The 14,668-nt window shown below is 40.9% G+C and overlaps 1 long non-coding RNA gene across 1 annotated transcript in view; it reads left to right on the forward strand.

Moving 5' to 3' along the window:
• The first annotated feature begins 466 nt into the window (after positions 1-466).
• LOC137166497 (uncharacterized) overlaps positions 467-14,668 on the forward strand; it is a 67,865-nt gene continuing 53,663 nt past the window's right edge. The window contains exon 1 of the long non-coding RNA XR_010923714.1: positions 467-540. This is a non-coding gene — a long non-coding RNA (uncharacterized lncRNA). The remainder of the gene's footprint in view (positions 541-14,668) is intronic.

Below are 14,668 nucleotides of genomic sequence, written 5' to 3' on the forward strand. Positions count from 1 at the left end.
TGGCCTAAGCTTGTGCAATATTCTTTTTTCTGTCTTCCAGCTTGATTTCTATTTTTGATCTGTACAGCACACAACAGCCTCAGAACTGGATGTACTGTCTATTTTATTTTGTTTTGCCCATATTGTTTTTTAAATGGTTGAAATTATTACTTGATAAAATAAATTGACTTCGCCTGAGATCTTGTCTGCAAACTTTCATCTTGAGTGTATTAGCCAGGCTATTAAGAGTCAGTGGTCAGAATAGGATCTGACTAACTATAAGGAAAAAGCTTTTATAGTTTAATGGGGGTGTAAGGCAAAGTACTCTGAATTAGGGTTTGAAATTGAAACTCCTTGCATCCCTGGATCACACTAATTATGGGAAACAAAGAATCAGCTGATATCAGTTAGTAGTCAAAGATCTGTGCCCTCAGCTGGATTGCTGTCTGGCACACACCTGTGCAAAAACAGAAGCCAGATGGGATTTAGGAGTATATTAGAAGACAATCTGACTCAGAACCATTCAGGCAATACAGGAGATGAAAAAGGGATCTTTTAGAGGTAGGTACAGAGTAAATTATCAAAGCATTTCTCTTTTCCCTGTGTTTCAGGCAAGGTCCTGACTTCATACTAAGTGATCCTATGTGAGGCAGCTTTAAAGTAATACATACTTATGATCTGCTAAACATCTGAGATTCTTGAAGTTTAAGTTCCAGGTAATAGATTAACATGAATGTGGTTAGGCTTGTTCTGCAGAGCACACAGGGCTCATCTATGAAGAAGGGGAAAAGAAAAAAAGTCACAGTAGCAGCTGATGTGGTCTTGTGCTGTGGGGTTAAAAATAGTAGTATAGACATTCCCACTCAGTCTGGAGCTTGGGCTCCACTTAAACCCAAAAGTTTACCCTGCTATTGTTAGCTTTGCAGTGAAAGCCCAAGTCAGTTGACCCTGGCTCTAAAACTCACTGCTACAGGGATTCTTTTTCTTTTGTGTAGAGTAGTGGCTGATTTTTGTACCAATAGAACGCTGATTAGGTTTATGATTTTTTTTTTTTTTTTTAAACCAAAATAGTTATACTGGTACAACTCAGATGGATGCAGTTGTAACAAGTATAGCCTATTCCTCTTTCTCTACAGGAATAAACATTACTGGTATAAAGCACTGCGTTCACACTAGGGAGGTTATATTACTTTCTTCAGCTATACTGGGATAATTAAAATGGTACAGCTTTTGTGTGTAGACTATTATTATTAATCATGTTTATTACAATAGTGCTTAAGAGCCAACCAAGAATGGGCCCCAGTGTGCTAGGCACTGTACAATCACAGAGTAGTAGACAGTCCCCCTACCAGAAGAGTTTATAATCTAAGTAGACAAAACAGAAACAGGCTGGAAGAAGGGGTAGAACACACAAGCAGAGTGAATAGTGTGATGGCAGCAAAATCATACCAATTCCATGAATTGGTTTGGTTGGTTTTTTATGGTGGATTTAATTAGGAGGGCTTAAGCTAAATGGGACGGGATTGGAGAGTCAGGGCAGGCATAGAGTGAAGCTGAAGTGAAGAGACTGAGGGTGTGGGATGGAGAGGATTGGACCAAACACCAATCAGCACAAGGCAGAGAGAGTCCACTCAACACCATACAAAGTTTTTTTTGAATGTGCAAAGGTCCCTAATTTGGCTGCTTCTGCTCTGAGTAGCTGGAAGTCTCTGGATGACTCCTGTCTGCAGTTTCTGTAAGTGGCAGGGGGCTTTACCTGGGCTCTAGAGTTCCCCCAGAGTACAGGGTAGTGGCCTTATACAAGGCCTTAGCTGCTTAAAAATTGATCTCAGCTGTTTGTTTAGTGGTTGTCATAACCATCACAATAAAGAATCGTTCTCACATTCAGTGAGGGCCTTGTTCATTGGTTGACATTCACTTCAATTCTGTATGAAATGCTATGCTATAGAAATGTTAATTGCAAGATTGTAACCTTGCAAAACTCAGGAAATTTAAAGTTATTGTGATTCTACTCTGAAAATTGACTTTGTAAAATATGCATCCTGTGTGTATTAAGTCTTACTGGCTTACTGTAGTCATATAGAAATGTCACTGTATTTGGCTGTTCAGGAGAAACAGATTTGGGAGAGTGAGCTGGATTCTATACTTCCTCACATACTAATAGAGCTGTTAATAAATTCAGAATTACCGAGCTCACTTCTGCCCTCTGTTACCCAAGGGGATTTCCTCTGGTATAACAGAGGGAAGACATTTAAAATAGTTGGCCAATAGGATGTATTATTAGGCAATAGACATGAATTTGATGCAATTATCTATGGGAAGCCAATGCAGTGAGTGGAGAGCTTGTTTGATATGCTCAGGCTGGTGATAGTAGCTTGTTTTCAGCTGATCCATATTCTACTAAATGTGAATATTTTAAGGTAGCACTTTAATACTGCCACAGAGTTTCCAAAAGCTATAGATAACTGTTGCCTTTGACTAAACAGATTATTATATGTCCCTGGTTTGGCTTTTGACAAAAATTCTGAATTCTTACAGGGATGATCAGACTTGAGTGGTTGGTGTGAAACCAGACATATAAGCAAAAAGAAATATGATGTTTCATTCACATTATAGGTCTCTTTCCAGAAAAAACATTGAGAATTTGTGGAATGTAACTACTTTCCAGTAAAAACATCACAGTAATTGTATTAAATGAATGACTCATAGTCACATAATCTCTCAAATATGCCAGTATTGATTTTTGGTAGACTGACTGATTTGGCTGTTGTGGCACAGACTCCATTCTTTAGAAATAAGTCCTAATAATAATTCTACCACCTCATGCTGGGATCCTGTCTGCTTTCACAAGCTGAGCATAGCCAGGCTTAGAACAGGTTAGTTCTTGCACAGGAAACCTCACAGAAAGCAAAGGGTGCTGCAGGAAAGGATGTTGGTGTTTCAGCAGGGGGCACTTTCCCCTGCAGTCTCTAGCATGCTGTGCTGCTGGAAGTGTCCTCTTTCAGAGGAAATGTAAAACTAAGGTTTTGACAATTTGTGGACACTAATGATCCCCGTGGCTTTTTTCTTATAAGAAAAGGTGTCGGATTAATTGATCAACCAAAATTCCAGCTCAAGTAATTGCTGTACTCTCTGCCTACCTAAATTCCATGCAACTTCAATTGATATAGTATTCCATATTCCTAACCTAAATGGTTGTGTAGCATTGCTGTGTACTGTTAAAAGGTTGCCTTGTTTTTACCCTAGATATGGTTGAATTTCAGTATTGATGTGATCTCTATATATCCCTTACTTCAGAGGAGTGTTGTAAAATTTTAGAGAAATCTGTGTTAGTATTTTTGAAGCCTCTTGAATGAAAGGTACTACAGAAGTACGAAGTATTAGCTATTAAGAATGCCACCTACTGAGTCACCAATACCACTTTTTGTGGCAGCTAGGTTTTCCTGGGAGATCTCCCATCTGCAATTACTGACCTGACAAGGCTGTACTTAACTTATATGCTTTGACAAGATCATAACATAATGCTGATTTAAAAGCTCTTTTGGTTTCGTGCTCATACTCTAGCTTCCTGTAAAGCTGTAATAACTAACCTTGAGTACAAGCATTCAATTCAGACTTCCATTGGCACTCAACGTGATTCTCTAGAATTCAGTCACAAAAGGATAGATGTAGCAACTATTCAGTGTGTGTACATAAATGTCTGGTTAGCCTATGTAATAACTTGGATTGTGAACAGAGAGTAATAAAGAGTGGAATAAAAGTATAGCTGCATGGGTAGCCATAAGACAAACTGCTTCATACATATAGTGTCCTAGGAAGAACAGAGAATGCTGCAGGATGTTGGCACTTGGCTAACCATGAGCTGAGAGTACAGTGGCTCAAAGAAGATGCACTAATAATTGTAGCTGAGCATTATAACCTAAGCAGTGTGTTTTCTCTGCCTTCTTTTGTTGATAATGTTATTACTATTACAATGTTCTTAATCACAAAAGCAATGTCTGCCACTGAAGTACATTAGTTTATTAGGATGAGATCCTTCAGGTTATTTAGGAACCTGTCTGCCTCTTCGAGATCCCAATATCATCTTTAGGCACCACTGATCTTTTCAGAACTGCCATTCAGCTGCCTTGTGATATCCTAGGCCCCTAAATTTCTGCTAGTCAGCATTCAAAAAGCTGCCTAAGCACTAATGCCACCCACAGCTAATGCTACTTGGAGCCCTAGCTCAGACCCAAGTTCCCAAAGGCCATGAAGGAGGATTCTTAGGCTTTCCCTTGACTAATTTATCTTGCCAGCCAGCCCCAATGCCATAGGTGTGCTCTGAGTGTGCCTAAATCCTGATACCTGTCAGACCCCACAGCAGGAGGATTGGATGCACGCCATCAATATTGGGGAGCAGCAGAGAACCTGCACAGAGAAAAGAAGGGTGATGGTGAGAGAAGTATCAAGCATGAGCAGAAGAGAGCAAGAAAGTGTGTGGTTTTTGATTGCTGGGGCATTGGCTACCTAAGTGGCTGGCCTGGCTTAGATGCCTAATTCCAGGGGATGGTTCAGAGCAGAAGATCCCAATTGGAGAGAGGAACCTATTTTTCACCCATTAGCCACATACCCCAGGTCAGCCATTTAGGCACCTAAATCCCCTGGATTTCACTTCTGGCTATCTTAGGTAGTTCCCTACTCTGCTTGCAGGCTTCCGTGGTTCACTGTTTTACATGCCTACTTCTCCCCAGGCATTGTATGGAGAGCCTTGCTTGGGGCTGACGATTGCACTAGGCAATAGGCCACCTAGGATATGCCTACACAGCAAATAAACACACGTGGCTGGCCCAGGTCAGCTAATTCAGATTGGTGCGGCTTGAGCTATGGGGCTGTAAAATTGCTGTGTAAACATTTGGGCTCAGGCTGAAGCCTTGGCTCTGGAATCCTATCCTTTCACGGTGTCCCAGGGCTCGGGTTCCAGCCTAAGTCTGAATGCCTACACTGCAATCTTGCAGCCCAAGTGATGTGAGACCAAGTCAGCTGATCCAGGCCAGCCTGGGAGTTTCACTGCTGTGTAGACATATCCAGGGGTGTAAGGCCTTGCAAAACAGAGTGGAGCAACACCTGAGTGAGTACCTTTGAGGATCTGGGCCATGGTATTTACCACAAATCTATAATAGCAATGCATTGCAGGTAAAGCTTTCTATCAGTGCCTCACCTGAATCATTCAGCAAAAGACTAAAACAATACTAGTGGCAAAATCAAAATGTTCAGCAGCAGAAGTGAGAGGGATTCGAAACTGGATATCAAAGAGGAATTTGCGCAAAAAAAAAAAAAAAGTGATCTGGTAACTATTGCTGTATTAATGTAAAATAAACAAGATTTTTCCCCAAGCGTTAAACTGGCGGCACACAAGATAATTAGAAAACAATTGCAACAGAATATAGTTATCTAAGGTAAAATAAGAACCCTGACTGGGCTATAAGTGTGTACAGAATCTTGGCCTTTTCCTTCCTTAAGGGGGATATAAGAAACAGAATACCATCAGTAAGCTATCAAAATCTGAAAGGAGCTTTTCAATGACTTTCAAAAGAGCAGAACTGGGCCCTAAAATAACATCCATTCCTATGCTATGTGAGCATGAAGAAGAAGAGTGGACTGTTATAGCTTAGAGTCTGATGTAGCTGTTACTAAATTTAATGGGTTTTTTTCTGTCTTCCATTCATTTCATATCCATGTCCTTTGTGAATCACATTTGGATCTGGAAACTACAATAAGTATTTCCTGTGCTTGCCTCTTTCTGAGTTATTTTTAGTGCAAGTTTCAATTTGCATTAGCCTGATCAATGCTTAGGTTTTTTGAAAGTTAATTGTGAAGTGCCATTAGTTAGTGGAAAGTGGAACTTAATGACTTCCTGAGATGCCAGAAAGAGCTCTTTAATTTCATTTTGGTCTGTTCTTTCTAACAAGAAATGGATAACAATAATAAACAAAATGGGGAAAATGTAAAGAATGAGAAACTACAGCCTTAGCCAATCATAGAGCATTAAGTCCTGAATAATACGGCTCAGAATCAATATACACTTCTGTCTTTAATATATATTTTTATTCCTGGCATAGCCTTCTTCATCCACTAAGATCCCTATGAATATTGATGTGCATGCTGTAGCAAATGACATTCAAAAAAACTGAAGACTTCTGGTTTTTAATTTTTTTTTCTTTGTCTTGAATGAGAGAAGCCAGAAGGTATATAGGTCAGAGCTCCATAAATCCATGCGACAAATCTCTTCATAAAGGAGGATCTGATTATGGTGAGCAAAGCTCACGTTATACCTTAGGTGCAAATTTCTTATTGTGCAGCTTGGCTGCCAATGGCTTTTTGTTGTGCATTCTGAAAAAACAGGGTTACTTACTTACCAGTAACTGTTGTTCTTCGAAATGTGTTGCTCATATCCATTCGTTATAGGTGAGAGCATGCCACCGTGCACTGGTTCCCGGAACTTTTTTTCCCCTTAGCAGACCCCGTAGGGTCGGCTTAAATGCCCCCAGGAGTCCCTTCTTTCTGTCGACTACGACAGTGGGGACGGAGGGTGGGTGTGGAATGGATATGAGCAACACATCTCGAAGAACAACAGTTATTGGTAAGTAACCCTGTTTTCTACTTTGAGTGATTGCTCATATCCATTCCAATATAGGTGATTAAAAAGCCATACCTTGGAGGTGCGTAGGAGTTACTGGTGAGCTGCTCTCCTCAGCATGGCTCTGTCAAATCCCGCGTCCTCTCTCGCCTGCTGCATGATGGCATAGTGGGACGTGAAGGTATGCACCGATTACCAGGTGGCAGCTTTGCAGATGTCTTGCAGGGGCACCCTCTCCAGGATGGCCGCAGACGAGGCCTGGGCTCTGGTTGAGTGTGCTGAAACGGCCCCTGGAAGCAGTACATTTGCCTGCTCGTAGCAGCAATTAATGCAGGCGGTGATCCATGCAGAGATGCGCTGGGTAGAGACAGGTGAGCCTTTCATCCGCTCAGCCACTGCAACGAACAGCTGCGTCGACTTCTGGAACGGCTTTGTCCTGTCGATGTAGTAGGCCAGGGCCTGCCTGACATCCAGGGAGTGCCATCTCCGCTCCTCCTTCGACCCTTGTGGTTTTGGAAAAAACACTGGGGAGGAAGATGTCTTGGTTATAGTGAAATTGGGAGACCACCTTAGGCAGGAAGGCTGGATGGGGTCTCAACTGCTCCTTGTCTTTATAAAACACGGTGTAGGGGGGCTCCGAGGTCAAAGCTCTAATCTTGGAAACCCTCCTAGCCGAGGTAATGGCCACCAGGAAGGCTACCTTCCATGATAGGACAGGCAGTGGGCATGTAGCCATGGGCTTGAAGGGGGCCCCCGTTAGTCTGGAGAGGACCAGGTTTAGATCCCAGGGAGGCACCGGATCACGGACCTGCGGGTAAAGCCTCTCCACCCCCTTGAGGAACCTGACTGACATGGGGTGGGAGAACAGGGATCTCCCCTCTAGTGGCTGATGGAAAGCAGATATAGCCTCCAGGTGGATCTTCAGAGAGGCTAGCGCCAAATCCTGGAGCTTCAGCTGGAGTAGATACTCCAGGATAGGCAAGCAGCTCGGTGGGATGCCCCAGGACTCCACCCAGCAGGTAAACCTTCTCCACTTGGCCCAGTACACGACCTGTGTTGAAGGTTTCCTGCTGCCTAAGAGAATTTGTTGGACCTGTGCTGAGCAGGCTCTCTCCCCCTCCGTCAGCCACATAGCCTCCAGGCCATCAGGTGTAGGGAGTCCAGGTCCAGGCGGAGCAGACGACCCTGGTCCTGGGAGAGCAGGTCATGTCGTCTCGGGAGCTCCACTGCTGGGGCGATTGACAGGTCCAGCAGCATACTGTACAAGTGCTGTCTTGGCCAGGCTGGGGTAATGAGTATTATGTCTGCTCTTTCCCTCTTGGGCAGGAGCGGAATGGGGGGGAAACACATACATGAGGAACATGTCAGAGATGGAGCCCAGCTCGCGATCCTGGAGCGAGCAAAACCTCGGGCACTTCCTGTTCCACGACGACACGAACAGGTCCAGTTGGAGAACACCCCACTTGCGGAAAACAAAAGTCACCACCTCTGGGTGCAGTGACCAGTTGTGGTGGGGTAGAAACGACCTGCTGAGGTGGTCTGCCTCGTTGTTCCTGACCCCTGGGAGGTGAGAGGCAGATAAGTGAAAGTCGTGCCTCACTGCGAAGTCCCACAGTCGAATGGCCTCCTGGCAGAGAGCTGAAGAGCATGCTCCCCCCTGCCTGTTCATGTAAAACATGGCTGCAGTATTGTCTGTCAGGACCTGAACCATCCTGCCCCTCAGGAATCTGAGGAACACCTGCAGGCCAACCGGATTGCCCTGAGCTCTCTTACATTGATATGGAGGTTCTTCTCCTCCTCCAACCACAGCCCCTGGGTGCTCAGGTCGGCACTGATGTTGGCTACCCACACCACGTCCAAGGCATCTGAGATCAGGGTGACCGATGGGGCCAGATCCCTGAAGGGAACTCCTTTCAACACTGCCCCGGGAGTCCTCCACCAGTCCAGTGAGGCTAGGACCCCTGGGGAAACCGTGACCACCCTGTTCAAGGGGTGTCTGCTTGGTGCATACGTCGAGGCCAGCCATGCTTGGAGTGGCCTGCGTTTGAGGTGAGCCAGCCTCACCACATATGTGCAGGCCGCTAGGTGCCCTAACAGCTGCAGGCAGTGCCTGGCTGTTGTCGTGGGGCACCTGTGTAGCTGGGCGATATTCGCGGCCATAGCCTCAAACCGAGGCTGCGGGAGGAAGGCTCTGGCCTGGGTAGATTTGTCAAGGACACATCATGCCAAGTCAATCTAATTTCCTTCTTTGACATGGTAACCAGACTAATGAATATGGAGAAAGAAGCAAAGGTGATATATCTGGACTTTAATAAGGCTTTTGACACAGTCCCCTGTGATAAGCAAACTGGAAAATATAGTCTAGATGAAATAATGACAAGGTGGTTGAAAAACCATACTCAAAGTGTAGTTTTCAATGGTTTGTTGTCAAACTGGGAGGATGTATCTAGTGGGGTTCTGTTGTGGTCTATTCTGGGTTGGTATTTAATATTTTAATAAATGACTAAAATAGAGGTTATACTAATAAAAATTTGTGACCACCACCATGCTGCAAGGGTTTGCAAGTATTTTGGAGGACAGGATTAGAATTTCCATCAGTCTTGATAAATTGAAGAATTGATCTGAAATCAATAAATTCATTAAGAGAAATGTAAAGCAATGTGTTTAGGAAGAAAAAATAAAATGCATAAATACAAAATGGAGAACAGCTAGATAGGCAGTGTACTGCAGAAAAGGAATTGGAGGTTGTAGTGGATCACAAATTGAAGATGAATCAATAGTGTAATGCTTTTTGCAAAAAGGCAAATGTAATTCTGTGATGTATCAACAGAAGTGTTGTATGTAAGACATGGGAGATAATTGTTCCACTCTAGTCGGCATTGGTGAGGCCTCTGCTGTAGTTATTTGTACTGTTTTGGCATCACACTTTATGAAAGTTGTGGACAAACGGGAAAGAGTATAGAAGAGAGCAGTAAAAATGTCAATGATTTAGAAAACATGAGCTATGAGGAAAGGTTGAAAGAATTGGGCATGTTTAGTCTACAGAAGAGAGGCTGAGTGGGGAAAGAGGAGAACAGCTCCAAATATGTAAAAGGTTGTTACAAAAAGGACTGTGATCAACTGTTTTCCTTATCTACTGAGGGTAGGACAGAAAGAAATTGATACTATAGTGAGGTGCAATGTAAAAAATTCTATAAATAGGTGGTGGTGGTGTTACTAGAATAAATCTACCCCATTAAAAACAAAACAGGCAACCTGAGACAAAAAATGTACAGCCATGCTCATGGTTGCACACAGATCTGTGAATCCGTAATAGAAGAAAGCTTAATTTTCACTCAGTGAACTCCAATATATTCTAGCTAACCCAGGTAACTAAACCTACCCAGATTAATTTAATCATAATCTTCCAGCTGGGAGCTCTCTTGTGTTGCTTCTCCCTACTGAGAGGGGCTAACCAGTGAAGAAATGAGAATCAGAGTTGAAAGGAATTTTAAGTGAAGCTAAACTGTTTATTTTAATAACATTAGGAATTTAAAAAATATACCTTTATTGCTGATAAACAGAAGATTGTGTTTTAAATTAGACTGCAGAAACTGACCGTGATTGCATTCCATTGGGAAATATGGGTGGCCTGTGTGCCTTTTATGATCCTGGAGGCTTAAACCTAAACATTGCCTAAATGATGGGTTATTCAAAATGTAACTGTACATGTTCCGAGGTACAAGAAGCTCACATGCTGCAGGTGAAGTGGAAAGAAGGCCTTGAGATGTCAACAACTTTGAAGGCTACATGCTATAGTTAGTACCTTTTATGGTTTACTCACATAGCAGACTTTACAGTATAAATGTCTCAAACACTGTGCTATCAGAGCAGATGTGGATCATTTGATGTTTGCCTGAGTAAAGACTACAGTTTTGGTCTACAAGTGCTTAGAATATTTTATATTACTATCAACAAGGAAAAGCAACACGTCTATATGATCAGATTAATTCCTAAATGACTTAAATAAAGTTTTTAGAGGTTTAATACACCCCTTAAGGGTTTTCAGCAAAAACTCTGTACCTGCCAAGGTACATCCATCAGTAGTATTTACACAACAGATGCTTAAATGCTATACCTCATTCTTCCAATGCATTACTTAGATCTCAGACTGTTGCTTGAAGTTTAGTATGGCATGTGCTACAGCCACTAAGAAACGGGAGGATGAATTGAGACTAGAGTGCCACAAACACCTTTTGAATTCCTTTGCTTTTGTTGATTTGTATCACAACTAGATCTGTGCAAATAACTGATTTTTCAATTTGCTGGCAATTCCGAAACACCAAAGACAAACTCATTTTATCAACACAAAACTGATTTGCAAAAAATTTTGAAAAATTTCAAAGTAGAAAAAATTCATTTCTTTTGATTGTGAGCAATTTTCTTTACATTTTTTATTTTATATGAAATTGAAGGGAGGTTCAAAACCAAAAATCATTATGAATCAAAAAATCAAATGTTTCAATTTGAAAATACTGAAAAGAATCATTTTGACTGTCTTTTCTTTTTAAAAAAACAAAACAAAAAACAATTCAGACAAACAATTTTAAAGACACGGAGACAGTTCAGCCAAATGTTTTGATGTCACTGACTCTCAAATTTTTCAGTGCAAAATGCAACCGAAAAGATTTGCTCAACTCTAATTACAATATGAACACCACTTAAACTGTGTATATAAAGAATACAATATACCCTGAATGTTAACATGGTGTGACAGCGAGAAACAGAATCAAATATTGTCAGGACAAAAGCTAAGGAAATTAAAGATGTCAGAAGTAACTAAAAGCTCAAGCTAAATTTTTATGAAAGTGCCAATTGTGGCTTCATAGTTAAGGTTAAATTTAGTTTTGTTTTTTGTTTTTAATGCAGATTAAGCTACTTTGATATCTCTGAAAAATACCTCCCTAAAATTTAAAGCACTTACTCTTTGGGCAAATGCCATTCTACATAGCCCACATACCCTGTTATTTGAAGTAGGGTATCTGTTTATGCATCCTGATTCTGAATAACAGCTCAGATGTTGTCAGACTTCGATAGATCGCTTCATCGCTTTCATGTAGGACTTGTATATACAGCATGCAATTAGAGGTGTGAGATTAATTGGGTTGATGTGAATTTGATTTGTTAAGCAGATATTATGAATACAGGCAATAATGCAATACTAAAACCAGAGCGAGAAGGCCAGCTGAGGTGTGGACCTAAAGTTACAGCGTGTTTCACTACATAGAAAGATGAAGGTTAATGGGAAATGAATTTTAAATAGGGGTGGCTGTACAGTTAAATTTAAAATTTTTAGATTGGGATTTACTACACCATTTTGCTTAAATAATTATACTGATACGAGGGATTAAGGGGATTCAAGATTCACAGTTTATGTCTAAACTCAGGATGGAGATGGTGGACACTTTGGGTCAGATTGTGACTCTTTCATGAACACTGGTGAACATGAGTTGACTTCAACTCAAGTACTACTGAAGTCAGTTGCTGTGGCTGCTAACCATTGGGCACCCAAACTGGTCCTTTAGAAGTCTGTCCTCACGTAACTTTGATCACCTTTACACCAGATTTGAATGAGGCCCTTTATCATATTAAAAATAGATTAATAATTCTTGCTGTTGATTATATTTAGTTTAATCATTCATAATTTAAAGGAGAACAAGACAAATTGCTCTTGGTCTTGTATTAATTTTCTGTGCTTCTGGTTTGCAATATTGGGAATTTATCCCTATTAATAGTTTGTAAGAGGAAATGCAGAAGAATTTCAGACAATGTTTCTAAGTATTTAAGGCTAGTTTGTCAAAACTGCTCAGTTTAAAAAATTCCACAGGCAAACCTGACACTTCAGAGAGTTCTCTAAACTCTTCTTAGAACGGATCACTTTAGTGGCCAAACATATTTTTAATCCTTTTTAGCACTGCAAAATTAACACTAATGAGAGAGAGAGACTGAGCCTATTCTGGCTTGTGCATCAGCAACAGAAGCTGGAAAACCATGTTCTGTCCTCAGTTACACTTGAGTAACAAAGTAAAATGTGAAGACAATGGACTCGCATGGGTGTGATGGGACAGAATTTGACTGCAGAATCTTCAGTATTGGTACATGAGTAGTAAAGAACTCAGCTCAATTTTTTATTCCAAGTTGAGTTTGAAGAGCTTGGCAGTTAGAAAATACCTTTTTAAAAATTAAAATTGAGCAAATTTGATCTGGAAGTCATCGATTAGCCAGTAAATTTGGACCTCCTGAATGCCATTTTTACAGTCACTTCCGAGAGTATGACTGCACCTTAATGATAAGTGTTTGTGACCTAACCACTATGTAGACTGTGGCCTTTGTGACAGAAGAAATATGGCTCCTGTTCTGATGAATTATGTTAATTGTTCTTAAAGACAAAAGGCCACATTCTCTGTTGCTCCCCTGACTTCAACAGTGACATGAACAGAATTTGGCTCAGAGAGAGAATGACATGGTCCTGAAAGCAGCAATGTATAGTAACAAACACAAAGGATGAGACATGATGTCAGTGAGAGAGCTCCACAGTTGCAGTCTAAAAGATTAGAACCTGCCTCTAGTGAAAGATTAAGATACGGTCTGTTACCTCTTATAGCAGAGCTTACAACTTGATTTCCACCCTTTGGGCTCTAACATTTAAAAAGTCAGCACTTCAGAGATTCATTGTTATATCAGCCAAATATCTATTTGCTGAAAGCACTCATGAGTGGGAAGAGGGAATAGATCAAGGACAGCTGCCAAAGGAACGGTAAATAAATAAAATAGCATCTATACATATTACAATTCCAGATGAAAGCTACGTTAAGGGCATGGTAAGACAGTATGCTTAAGCACTCAAAAGCCAGAAAATGCCAAACGTGATCAGGTAAAGACTGAATCATCATGCAAATACACAAGTAGGCACAGTTAAGGCTGAATGTGCAACTTTGATTTTGGTATTTCCTGACTTTTTAGTGTTTAAAGTATTTTTTGCCTGGAATTTCCTTTTTCTTTTCAAAGACTAGAAATTTCAGTCTCCAGGACTTCAAAACACTGCTAGCTTGCAAACCTTTGTCAGTAACATATAAGTTACATAGTCTAGAAAAATTTGGCAGGACACCACTGAAAATCCTGGAGGTCCAAGGTGGGAGCCCGACTCCTGTGAATGATAGGAGTTGTAGAGCGACAGAAATGCATCAGAGCTTGGTTCCCTCCTACTCCCTTCCAAATTGCACAGCAACCCTCCCTAAACCCTTTATATATTACCAGATCCTCAAGATTCATTCTATTTTTGTGAATCTTAGACACTCTAGAATCTTAGATTACTAAACTTTTTTCATGCAGGGGCTGAAGAAAGAGACTCTTGGCTTGCAAGCCCTCACTCCCTTTTCACCGTGCAGCTGAGTTAGTCAAACACAACAGTGTGCAGTGAATTTTTCATTAGGTGTGAAAGTTTAGTGAAAAAACACTAAAAGCAAGAGCAAAGTGCAATTTTCAACTCAATCAAATCCAAACAAATTTTCACTGGAACAGAGATTCATCCTCATTATGAACTATTTCCACTTCCTATCCACAACCATTTTCTCTGCAGAGCTGTTAGAAAAATGTCTCTGCTATTTTTGTAATAGCAAATGGTTTGGGGCATAACAGTTCTGAAGAGAAGGTCACTGATTTAGGTGCCTAAATATGGACTAATGTTAAATATCCATTATGTCCTTTGTTTGCAGAAGGCCTGCAGGATTGGGTCCAGCAATTTAGTTTTCAATATAGTATCTAGTTTATTTCGTTGTGTGTTTATAGTATTCATATGATCTATAAAGTGGATGGGATGAGAAAACTGTTTCCTCATAAACTTCACTATTCTATACACAACTAATCTTTCTTAAGTCTTGATGAACTAAACTCATGCTAAATCACTGACCACCACTTTGCTATATTTTTAACATAAAGTCAGGAATTACATGTTTTACTTGTTTCATGGGTTTGTACTCTTTTAAATTTAAAAAACTTGTACAGTGAATATTTTAAATTGACTTAAAGATTCTG

Source organism: Emydura macquarii, unplaced genomic scaffold, assembly GCF_026122565.2.
Source record: "Emydura macquarii macquarii isolate MOO-44397 ecotype Brisbane River unplaced genomic scaffold, CSIRO-AGI_Emac_v2 contig_2863, whole genome shotgun sequence".
Taxonomy (NCBI): Eukaryota; Metazoa; Chordata; order Testudines; family Chelidae; genus Emydura; species Emydura macquarii.